General features: G+C 38.3%; 1 protein-coding gene across 3 annotated transcripts in view; it reads right to left on the minus strand.

The window, feature by feature from the left end:
• Positions 1-13,875, minus strand: part of AURKA (aurora kinase A) — a 124,230-nt gene that overhangs the window by 67,532 nt on the left and 42,823 nt on the right. The gene's annotated exons all lie outside the window — the stretch shown is intronic.

The raw sequence follows: 13,875 nt of genomic DNA on the forward strand, positions 1-13,875 counted from the left end.
AATATGGCTGCTATTACAGCTCTGGATTCTGCCCCTGAGTGTCTGCTTTGGATAACACTTTCCTAGATGTTGTATAAGCGAGTCTGGGAACTTTGGATAACACTTTCCTAGATGTTGTATAAGCGAGTCTGGGAAAGCTGGGTGACCGCCAATATGTCTCCATCCAGATTTCCTACTAAATGAAAAATCTAGTAATGCATAATCAGACAGATAATCCATTCAGGACTGTAGGAAAGTTGAGTGAAAAATCATTTATGGGAGAAGTCACGATGGTTATCACCCAGCTTTCCCAGGAACAGATAAAATTTGTGAAAAGTGCACGTAATGGAAAATTCTGGTTTATGGGTTAGAACATTTATTGGGTGATAATTATTCACGGGCGCCGGTGATATTTGGATACGTACTCGAACCCTGACCACGGGAGCTAGCAATTTAATTGGATTACCGCATTCATAGACACTCACTGAACCTAATCACTCCTAATCTGGCACCAATGAGACTTGATAGGTGACAGATTATCAGGTACTCCGGATTATCAGACGTCATAGAAACAAATGGAACAGCCGTTTATAAACTCCGCAATGTAATAAAGTTCTGTGCTGCAAACACGAGTCGGATTATTAGATTTACCGGATTATCGGATGCTGGATTAAAGGGATAGATTCACATAGAATATTCTAGATAAACCAAGTGGGAGGGTTTTCCCTTTCCCTAGTAGAACTACAAGTTCCGGCATTTACTGCCAGTGACGCAGGAGACACAAGACCCTCAGAGCTTGCAATCTACCAGGGCAGGTTCTAGATGCTTCTCTGCAATCATTTGTCATAATAATAATGATAATCACACTGGGGAACAGGAATGTCGGGAAAATCCCAGAAAAAGGGGAGACCTCCTTATATACTGCCTAAAAAGTAGTCTCTATTAATTTAGGGGGTCTTGTCAGGGGTCTATGTTTTTTTAGTGGGTCTGCTCCGTATTTAGGAGGTCTGGTGTCTGTATTAGTTCAGGAGGTCTGGGATCTGAATTTAGGGGTTCTGGATTTAGGTCTGGGTCTGTATTTATTTAGGGGGTCTTGGGTCTGTATTTGTTTAGGGGGTTTGGTCTGGTGTCTGTATTTACGGGGTCTTGTCTGGGGTCCATATTTGTTTTGGGGTGTGATGAATATGCACTAAATGTTCGTAGGTTGGGGTTTTGTCCAATATAAATGGGCAGAGTATAAGGGAGGAAAATTGTACAGTCCTCACCGCAGTTTTCAACTACATACCTTCTCAAAAGTTGGCAAGTATGATAATAATGTAAGAGAACAGCGATCAGGTGACATTTCTAAATATATGTATGTTGTGATATTTCTCTAATGTAGCAGATATAATGTAGCAGATATAATGTAGCAGATATAATGTAGCAGATATAATGTAGCAGATATAATGTAGCAGATATAATGTAGCAGATATAATGTAGCGGATATAATGTAGCAGATATAATGTAGCGGATATAATGTAGCAGATATAATGTAGCAGATATAATGTAGCGGATATAATGTAGCAGATATAATGTAGCGGATATAATGTAGCAGATATGATGTAGCAGATATAATGTAGCGGATATAATGTAGCAGATATGATGTAGCAGATATAATGTAGCAGATATGATGTAGCGGATATAATGTAGCGGATATAATGTAGCAGATATAATGTAGCAGATATAATGTAGCAGATATAATGTAGCAGATATAATGTAGCGGATATAATGTAGCAGATATAATGTAGCAGATATAATGTAGCAGATATAATGTAGCGGATATAATGTAGCAGATATAATGTAGCAGATATAATGTAGCAGATATAATGTAGCGGATATAATGTAGCAGATATGATGTAGCAGATATAATGTAGCAGATATAATGTAGCAGATATAATGTAGCGGATATAATGTAGCGGATATAATGTAGCAGATATAATGTAGCAGATATGATGTAGCAGATATAATGTAGCAGATATAATGTAGCAGATATAATGTAGCAGATATAATGTAGCAGATATAATGTAGCAGATATAATGTAGCGGATATAATGTAGCAGATATAATGTAGCGGATATAATGTAGCAGATATAATGTAGCAGATATAATGTAGCGGATATAATGTAGCAGATATAATGTAGCAGATATAATGTAGCAGATATAATGTAGCAGATATAATGTAGCGGATATAATGTAGCAGATATAATGTAGCAGATATGATGTAGCGGATATAATGTAGCGGATATAATGTAGCAGATATAATGTAGCAGATATAATGTAGCGGATATAATGTAGCGGATATAATGTAGCGGATATAATGTAGCAGATATAATGTAGCAGATATAATGTAGCAGATATAATGTAGCAGATATAATGTAGCGGATATAATGTAGCGGATATAATGTAGCAGATATAATGTAGCAGATATAATGTAGCAGATATAATGTAGCAGATATAATGTAGCGGATATAATGTAGCGGATATAATGTAGCGGATATGATGTAGCGGATATAATGTAGCAGATATAATGTAGCAGATATAATGTAGCGGATATAATGTAGCAGATATAATGTAGCAGATATAATGTAGCGGATATAATGTAGCGGATATAATGTAGCAGATATGATGTAGCGGATATAATGTGGCAGATATAATGTGGCAGATATAATGTAGCAGATATAATGTGGCAGATATAATGTAGCAGATATGATGTAGCGGATATAATGTAGCAGATATGATGTAGCAGATATAATGTAGCAGATATAATGTAGCAGATATAATGTAGCAGATATAATGTAGCAGATATAATGTAGCAGATATGATGTAGCAGATATGATGTAGCAGATATAATGTAGCAGATATAATGTAGCAGATATAATGTAGCAGATATAATGTAGCAGATATAATGTAGCAGATATGATGTAGCAGATATGATGTAGCGGATATAATGTAGCAGATATGATGTAGCAGATATGATGTAGCGGATATAATGTAGCAGATATAATGTAGCAGATATGATGTAGCAGATATAATGTAGCGGATATAATGTAGCAGATATGATGTAGCAGATATGATGTAGCGGATATAATGTAGCAGATATAATGTAGCAGATATAATGTAGCAGATATAATGTAGCGGATATAATGTAGCGGATATAATGTAGCAGATATGATGTAGCAGATATGATGTAGCAGATATAATGTAGCGGATATAATGTAGCGGATATAATGTAGCAGATATAATGTAGCAGATATAATGTAGCAGATATGATGTAGCAGATATAATGTAGCAGATATAATGTAGCAGATATAATGTAGCAGATATAATGTAGCAGATATAATGTAGCGGATATAATGTAGCGGATATGATGTAGCGGATATAATGTAGCAGATATAATGTAGCAGATATAATGTAGCGGATATAATGTAGCGGATATGATGTAGCAGATATAATGTAGCAGATATAATGTAGCAGATATAATGTAGCGGATATAATGTAGCGGATATGATGTAGCGGATATGATGTAGCAGATATAATGTAGCAGATATAATGTAGCAGATATAATGTAGCAGATATAATGTAGCAGATATGATGTAGCAGATATAATGTAGCAGATATAATGTAGCGGATATAATGTAGCGGATATAATGTAGCGGATATGATGTAGCGGATATAATGTAGCGGATATAATGTAGCGGATATAATGTAGCGGATATAATGTAGCGGATATAATGTAGCGGATATAATGTAGCGGATATAATGTAGCGGATATAATGTAGCGGATATGATGTAGCGGATATAATGTAGCAGATATAATGTAGCAGATATAATGTAGCAGATATGATGTAGCAGATATGATGTAGCAGATATGATGTAGCAGATATAATGTAGCAGATATAATGTAGCCGATATAATGTAGCAGATATAATGTAGCAGATATAATGTAGCAGATATAATGTAGCAGATATAATGTAGCAGATATAATGCAGCGAATATAATGTAGCAGATATAATGTAGCAGATATAATGTAGCAGATATGATGTAGCGGATATAATGTAGCGGATATAATGTAGCAGATATAATGTAGCAGATATGATGTAGCGGATATAATGTAGCGGATATAATGTAGCAGATATAATGTAGCAGATATAATGTAGCAGATATAATGTAGCAGATATAATGTAGCAGATATAATGTAGCGGATATAATGTAGCAGATATGATGTAGCAGATATAATGTAGCGGATATAATGTAGCAGATATGATGTAGCAGATATAATGTAGCAGATATGATGTAGCGGATATAATGTAGCGGATATAATGTAGCAGATATAATGTAGCAGATATAATGTAGCAGATATAATGTAGCAGATATAATGTAGCGGATATAATGTAGCAGATATAATGTAGCAGATATAATGTAGCAGATATAATGTAGCAGATATGATGTAGCAGATATGATGTAGCAGATATAATGTAGCAGATATAATGTAGCAGATATAATGTAGCGGATATAATGTAGCAGATATAATGTAGCAGATATAATGTAGCAGATATAATGTAGCAGATATAATGTAGCAGATATGATGTAGCGGATATAATGTAGCAGATATAATGTAGCAGATATAATGTAGCAGATATAATGTAGCAGATATGATGTAGCAGATATAATGTAGCAGATATGATGTAGCGGATATAATGTAGCAGATATAATGTAGCAGATATGATGTAGCAGATATAATGTAGCAGATATAATGTAGCAGATATAATGTAGCGGATATAATGTAGCAGATATAATGTAGCAGATATAATGTAGCAGATATAATGTAGCGGATATAATGTAGCAGATATGATGTAGCAGATATAATGTAGCAGATATAATGTAGCAGATATAATGTAGCAGATATAATGTAGCGGATATAATGTAGCAGATATAATGTAGCAGATATAATGTAGCAGATATAATGTGGCAGATATAATGTGGCAGATATAATGTAGCAGATATAATGTAGCAGATATAATGTAGCAGATATAATGTAGCAGATATAATGTAGCGGATATAATGTAGCAGATATAATGTAGCGGATATAATGTAGCAGATATAATGTAGCGGATATAATGTAGCGGATATAATGTAGCGGATATAATGTAGCAGATATAATGTAGCGGATATAATGTAGCGGATATAATGTAGCAGATATAATGTAGCAGATATAATGTAGCAGATATAATGTAGCAGATATAATGTAGCAGATATAATGTAGCAGATATAATGTAGCGGATATAATGTAGCAGATATAATGTAGCAGATATAATGTAGCAGATATAATGTGGCAGATATAATGTAGCAGATATAATGTAGCAGATATAATGTAGCAGATATAATGTAGCAGATATAATGTAGCAGATATAATGTAGCGGATATAATGTAGCGGATATAATGTAGCAGATATAATGTAGCAGATATAATGTAGCGGATATAATGTAGCGGATATAATGTAGCGGATATAATGTAGCGGATATAATGTAGCAGATATAATGTAGCAGATATGATGTAGCGGATATAATGTAGCAGATATAATGTAGCAGATATAATGTAGCAGATATAATGTAGCGGATATAATGTAGCGGATATAATGTAGCAGATATAATGTAGCAGATATAATGTAGCAGATATAATGTAGCAGATATAATGTAGCAGATATGATGTAGCGGATATAATGTAGCAGATATAATGTAGCGGATATAATGTAGCAGATATAATGTAGCAGATATGATGTAGCGGATATAATGTAGCGGATATGATGTAGCAGATATAATGTAGCAGATATAATGTAGCAGATATAATGTAGCGGATATAATGTAGCGGATATAATGTAGCAGATATAATGTAGCGGATATGATGTAGCAGATATAATGTAGCAGATATAATGTAGCAGATATAATGTAGCGGATATAATGTAGCGGATATAATGTAGCAGATATAATGTAGCGGATATAATGTAGCAGATATAATGTAGCGGATATAATGTAGCAGTAAATTGCTCAGCATGGTCCTGTGAGAGTCCAGCGGCCAGTCCACGGTCAGGGGCTTTCATCTGCATTATAATAACAGGGGTCTGGGCCAATAGCGGGCAGTGGGTGGGGGGACGCAGGAATTCTATCCCATTCATCTCTGAGTGAGTCTCAGTCAGGACAAAGCTGCAGCTCTGAACACTTCCCACCTCCTCACACACAGAGCCCCCTCCAGTCCTGGATACTATTACCTCCCCCCTGGCATGGACTATTAAACCCCCGGGCAGAAGATGAAGGTTACAGTAAGTGCTGAACTTGTTATGATTGGAAATATCAATAGTGATAATTGAAGTGAAAACAAATCATATAATATCTCCAGGATGTAATATTTGTGCGGAGCTGTAGACAAGGCAGGGGGTTCACAATGGACTTTTATGCATTTTAATATTTATGTCCTAGATCTTTATGATTTGTTTTTTACTAAAATGTAACTTTGGTATTTTTTTCAAATCGTTTTGTATTTTTCATTTATAAATTTCTGTATTTTTTTTTAGATTTGTATATTTTTTATTATTATTATTATTATTATTTTATTAGACTTTTGCATTATTTATTTACTATTATCATTTGTAACACTTATTATTTTCCTGCTTATTTGTTTTTTAAACATTTTGAGCTTTTGGAAAAACAAACAAAAAAAAAGCCCATGTTATTTTCATATCCTTCTCTATAATACACAGAACTGGCAACTCCCAACATCTCCTACTAGCCAGGGCATCCTGGGAGTTGTAGTTGCACAACGGCTGTTACAGGTTACAGACCAATGATATAAAGTATCAGAATAATATCATTTGGAACCGGCCATAGACACTCAGATTCAGATCAGAGGAATGTTACAATGTGTATTCATTACTGGAACGGTCAATGCACCAACAGCAGAGGTTCTGGTGCAGATGCAGATTCAGATTCCTTGGGAAATTATTTTGTATCACAAAACCACATGGGAAATCCTTGATCGTTGATGACCACAGATTTGCGTTGGTCGTAATGATTGCGTTGTCACCATAGCGCGACTTTGTATCATCTACTTTATTGATAGACAGTCATGTAGCTGTAGGGGGGTAAAGAGCCTTGGTCCCAATGGTCTCTCTGCCCCATAAGAGGCCAGCAGTGCTATAGATAGTATGTAAAATTTGGGGGTGACTCCAGTAGAGAGATTGCATAGGGGTCCAGGACTCCTATAGAAATTAATGGAGCCTATGGGCATCCGGCAATGTTGTTTCTTTTTTTTCGGCAACATTCTTGACTTTTTGTATATTCTTTATATGTGCATTGCATTGAATTGTGCAGACGAGTAAGGGTTAATTATCGCACAGAGGCGGAAAACCTGATGGCGCGACCTAAAGTTTCACGTGAAAGTGCGTTTTCCTGCAGTGTATTTCGTTTTTTGTTTCCTTTTTGTTGCACAGTCCATCGTGTCTTGAACATTTTAGATTTTCTAAGAGGGAAAAGGTTATTTATTAGATGAGTTTTTTTCTGCAAGTGAAGCAGAAACTCCTTTATATTTAGAATTGAGGAATGAAGGCAGATCTGTGACACATGCAGCGACATCCTGGAGGAACTGCCCCCTACCTGACTCACCGGGGGGTGACAGTGCCGCTGGGCATGCAAAAAATGCCGTCCGTCAGTCTAATGGATTTTTATATTGATTTTTATCCTGTGTCACTTCTCTGGGCAGCAGAGCGTGCAATCTAATTTCTGTCACACCGCAGTGATGTGTCCGTAAGAAAAAAACGTAGGACACGTGTGAAGCCTCCATGAAAAGCAATTATAGTCATATGTTGCTCTCTGTTATCAGCCATTTCTAGCTGAAGAGAGGCTGACTGGAGTGTGGGAAAAGTGACAGGAAGTGTAGAAACCTCCCTGCCCCCCATGATCACTACTTTATATCAGTCCAGAGACATTTACATCCTATATGGGACTGAAATCGGCCGCTCCACTTATAACACTCCCGTATTGGTATAAGCTGATTACTTTGTGGTAACTGCCCCTTTAAGGGCATCTTCCAGATATCTGTATTTTATTATAGAGAATTAGTAGGTAAAATGTATGTGAGAAGCCGGAAACTCTTCCTCTAACAATTTCTCCTCTTCTGATGCTTCTGCACTTTAAAGTTACTGTCCCTTTAAGAGTATATGGATCAGAGTTCTTATATTTTATCATGTCTTCTCTTAGTTGGCCTTGATTTGTTTAGGAGAAGATGGGACACTGGCCCTTTAACAGGTCACGTGCCTGCATCCAGTATTGTGTTATTATAAGTCTCTGTATCGGGCGTACTCTATAACGTAACATGTGTCACCCATATACAGCTGTCATATTTAAAGGGCCGAGGTCTCGGTCAGATGATCTCACGCTGCGTCCGACCAGGTGGACGTGGGAAGCCGCCACAGCTGGAAACCATTACTAGATCACTAGCTGAAGAATTCGCACATTTTCCCAGGATTTCAGGATGCGGGTTGCATTATCGGTTACAGGGAGTGACCGGGGACTGCAGAATACAGGCTGCTCATACGGTGGGGGTTGTCAGACTGCAGAGGTGCACTTATACGCTTTTATAATCCGTGCGATTTGCAATTAAACACAACAATTTTTGGATCTTATGATTCAAGTTCTTCCCATCACTGAAGATCTGCGATCGCGACCATCAAAACGGTCATGTACGACTGGTTCCACTTTGCGAACTGTACGCATTATAGCAGCGTGCAGATACATCCAATGTCAACATTCCCAGCTGTGATACTATGTTACTATGTCTTACCTATAAACAGGCCTGGCTTAGGGGTGTGCAGCCTGTGCCCAGCGCGCGTCAGCCACTCCTGCTGAAGGTGGCGCCAAAGATGGCCTGGCACCCGCAGCTTGTGACCATTATGTATTTTAATATTATTTTTATAGAGCAGTTATTGGATTACTTTTTGTATGGAGCTTTTATTTGGTCACTTTGTGGTGGTATTATTTCTGCAGTGTATGGTGGTATTATTGCTGCAGTGTATGGTGGTATTATTTCTGCAGTGTATGGTGGTATTATTGCTGCAGTGTATGGTGGTATTATTGCTGCAGTGTATGATGGTATTATTTCTGTACTGTATGGTGGTATTATTGCTGCAGTGTATGGTGGTATTATTTCTGCACTGTATGGTGGTATTATTTCTGCACTGTATGGTGGTATTATTTCTGCAGTGTATGGTGGTATTATTGCTGCAGTGTATGGTGGTATTATTGCTGCAGTGTATGGTGGTATTATTTCTGCACTGTATGGTGGTATTATTTCTGCAGTGTATGGTGGTATTATTGCTGCAGTGTATGGTGGTATTATTGCTGCAGTGTATGGTGGTATTATATGAGCAGTGTATGGTGGTATTATTTCTGCAGTGTATGGTGGTATTATTGCTGCAGTGTATGGTGGTATTATTTCTGCACTGTATGGTGGTATTATTGCTGCAGTGTATGGTAGTATTATTTCTGTACTGTATGGTGGTATTATTTCTGTACTGTATGGTGGTATTATTTCTGTACTGTATGGTGGTATTATTTCTGCACTGTATGGTGGTATTATTTCTGCACTGTATGGTGGTATTATTTCTGCACTGTATGGTGGTATTATTGCTGCAGTGTATGGTGGTATTATATCTGTACTGTATGGTGGTATTATTTCTGCACTGTATGGTGGTATTATTTCTGCACTGTATGGTGGTATTATTGCTGCAGTGTATGGTGGTATTATTGCTGCAGTGTATGGTGGTATTATTTCTGTACTGTATGGTGGTATTATTTCTGCACTGTATGGTGGTATTATTTCTGCACTGTATGGTGGTATTATTTCTGCACTGTATGGTGGTATTATTTCTGCAGTGTATGGTGGTATTATTGCTGCAGTGTATGGTGGTATTATTGCTGCAGTGTATGGTGGTATTATATGAGCAGTGTATGGTGGTATTATTTCTGCAGTGTATGGTGGTATTATTGCTGCAGTGTATGGTGGTATTATTTCTGCACTGTATGGTGGTATTATTGCTGCAGTGTATGGTGGTATTATATCTGTACTGTATGGTGGTATTATTTCTGCACTGTATGGTGGTATTATTTCTGCACTGTATGGTGGTATTATTTCTGCAGTGTATGGTGGTATTATTTCTGCAGTGTATGGTAGTATTATTTCTGTACTGTATGGTGGTATTATTTCTGTACTGTATGGTGGTATTATTTCTGTACTGTATGGTGGTATTATTTCTGCACTGTATGGTGGTATTATTTCTGCACTGTATGGTGGTATTATTTCTGCACTGTATGGTGGTATTATTGCTGCAGTGTATGGTGGTATTATATCTGTACTGTATGGTGGTATTATTTCTGCACTGTATGGTGGTATTATTTCTGCACTGTATGGTGGTATTATTTCTGCACTGTATGGTGGTATTATTGCTGCAGTGTATGGTGGTATTATTTCTGCACTGTATGGTGGTATTATTTTTGCAGTGTATGGTGGTATTATTTCTGCAGTGTATGGTGGTATTATTTCTGCACTGTATGGTGGTATTATTTCTGCAGCGTATGGTAGTATTATATCTGTACTGTATGGTGGTATTATATCTGTACTGTATGGTGGTATTATATCTGTACTGTATGGTGGTATTATTTTTGCAGTGTATGGTGGTATTATATCTGTACTGTATGGTGGTATTATTTCTGCAGTGTATGGTGGTATTATTTCTGCAGTGTATGGTGGTATTATTTCTGCACTGTATGGTGGTATTATTGCTGCAGTGTATGGTAGTATTATTTCTGTACTGTATGGTGGTATTATTTCTGTACTGTATGGTGGTATTATTTCTGTACTGTATGGTGGTATTATTTCTGCACTGTATGGTGGTATTATTTCTGCACTGTATGGTGGTATTATTTCTCCACTGTATGGTGGTATTATTGCTGCAGTGTATGGTGGTATTATATCTGTACTGTATGGTGGTATTATTTCTGCACTGTATGGTGGTATTATTTCTGCACTGTATGGTGGTATTATTGCTGCAGTGTATGGTGGTATTATTGCTGCAGTGTATGGTGGTATTATTTCTGTACTGTATGGTGGTATTATTTCTGCACTGTATGGTGGTATTATTTCTGCACTGTATGGTGGTATTATTTCTGCACTGTATGGTGGTATTATTTCTGCAGTGTATGGTGGTATTATTTCTGCACTGTATGATGGTATTATTTCTGCAGCGTATGGTAGTATTATATCTGTACTGTATGGTGGTATTATATCTGTACTGTATGGTGGTATTATTTCTGTACTGTATGGTGGTATTATTTCTGCAGTGTATGGTGGTATTATATCTGTACTGTATGGTGGTATTATTTCTGCAGTGTATGGTGGTATTATTGCTGCAGTGTATGGTGGTATTATTTCTGCACTATATGGTGGTATTATTTCTGCAGTGTATGGTGGTATTATTTCTGCACTGTATGATGGTATTATTTCTGCAGCGTATGGTAGTATTATATCTGTACTGTATGGTGGTATTATATCTGTACTGTATGGTGGTATTATATCTGTACTGTATGGTGGTATTATATCTGTACTGTATGGTGGTATTATTTTTGCAGTGTATGGTGGTATTATATCTGTACTGTATGGTGGTATTATTTCTGCAGTGTATGGTGGTATTATTTCTGCAGTGTATGGTGGTATTATATCTGTACTGTATGGTGGTATTATATCTGTACTGTATGGTGGTATTATTTCTGCAGTGTATGGTGGTATTATTTCTGTACTGTATGGTGGTATTATTTCTGCAGCGTATGGTGGTATTATTTCTGCAGTGTATGGTGGTATTATTTCTGCAGTGTATGGTGGTATTATTGCTGCAGTGTATGGTGGTATTATTTCTGCAGTGTATGGTGGTATTATGTGAGCAGTATATGGTGGTATTATTGCTGCACTGTATGGTGGTATTATTTCTGTACTGTATGGTGGTATTATTTCTGCAGCGTATGGTGGTATTATTTCTGCAGCGTATGGTGGTATTATTTTTGCTGTGTATGGTGGTATATCTGTACTGTAGGGTGGTATTATTTTTGCTGTGTATGGTAGTATATCTGTACTGTAGGGTGGTATTATTTTTGCTGTGTATGGTATTATATCTGTACTGTATGGTGGTATTATTTTTGCACTATATGGTGGTATTATTTCTGCAGTGTATGGTGGTATTATTTTTGCACTATATGGTGGTATTATTTCTGCAGCGTATGGTGGTATTATTTTTGCTGTGTATGGTAGTATGGACACTATACTGAATAGCACAGTTATTAGTACACTGTATGGCAGTACACATTATTGAAGGGGGGCACCAGCAGAGGGTATCGTATGAGGCACCTTCAAAGGCCTGCCCGTCGTACAGAATCCAGTATAATCCTGTATTGGGTCTGGAGTTTCAGGATGACCAACAATAAAACTGTTAGTCGGGGTCTATGAATGCCGTATAAATGGCATTGTGGGCTTTGTGAATTTTGGACTCTATGGGGTTGGCAGCGGGGTCGATGAAATTGGACTTCACAGGGTTGACACAGCCGGATGGGCTTTGTGAATTGTGGCTAGAGGTAGCTTGTAGGGTGGCCTGTGGTTACATGTAGTGGGCATTGTGTACAGCCGGAGCGGCCAGTGTGAGTTTTGGGTACTAAGCGGAGGCAGATATGACCAGTATGCCAGGTTTAGGAATTCCCCCTCACCGGAATACGTGGCACTTTGTGGCTCTGCGGCATTGATCTCAGGACAATCATTTTTAATTGTGAGAAACGTCCGCACGTCCCCAGCGCTCCTCCTATAACCCGCCGCCTGTGATCTCGGGGAGGGCTTCCTCGTCACCCCTGGGGCACCATAAATTAGGCTGTGTATTTAAAGGGGCAGGAAGCAGAGGCGATCGACTGTCAGCGAGGAGGTTCAGGGTTATTTATTAACCGCACCTCATGTCCAGTCACTGAAATAAAGGAACTTCTCCCGAAAATCAGAAAATTCCCCATAAATATGAGTCGTCCTTCTGCACCGAGTAGCAAAAAGATTTGAGTTATTTCTCTATCAGGGAAAGTTCGGTGACAACCAATTTGGCCGCCACTACAGGTCCCCCAGTGGTAGTCACCCAGCTTTCCTCCAGTCCTGTAGGACGTATCTAGTCTCGTTATACATAGGTCTGGTGGCGGAGGAGATCAGGAGCCAATCATCAGATAATCATTATGGTTTTATCGCAATCTCGCCACTACGGGTAACCGCGGTAACACCATGTTATCGTATTTTTTCTGGCCAGGTATAGGTGTGAACGTGGCCTAAGAAAGCTGGGTGGGTGGGTGGGGGGGCGGCCATATTGTTTGTCAGAGACCCCCAACGAAAACATACACACGCTGGTTTCTCGCTGCGGTAGAAGTGGCGCTTGTGACCTTCTTGTGACTGTTGTTATTGTAGCGACACTGGAGCTGTTAATGGCGTCCTCAGAGTGATGTCCAGATCTTGATGACTGACACTTGTCGTGTGGTGACCTCAGGTGACTCGGACCGGTCTCCACCAGTTTCTGCAGGGGGCTGGGGGGAGGGGATGGGTCTTCTGCCCCCAAAATGCCTTTACGCTCTAAATCACCTAATGCTGAACACAATGCGGCAATAACACCCAGACATGAAAGGGAAAGACGCCGACCGATGAGGGCGCATGTCGGGGCGATCTATTGTCTGTGGTGCCCGGCAGATTTTTACCCATCTGACGCCGTCGTTTCCATGATAAGCGGCGTCAGAGATGCCCGGCA

This window comes from Rhinoderma darwinii, chromosome 13, assembly GCF_050947455.1.
Source record: "Rhinoderma darwinii isolate aRhiDar2 chromosome 13, aRhiDar2.hap1, whole genome shotgun sequence".
In the NCBI taxonomy this organism is placed as follows: Eukaryota; Metazoa; Chordata; class Amphibia; order Anura; family Rhinodermatidae; genus Rhinoderma; species Rhinoderma darwinii.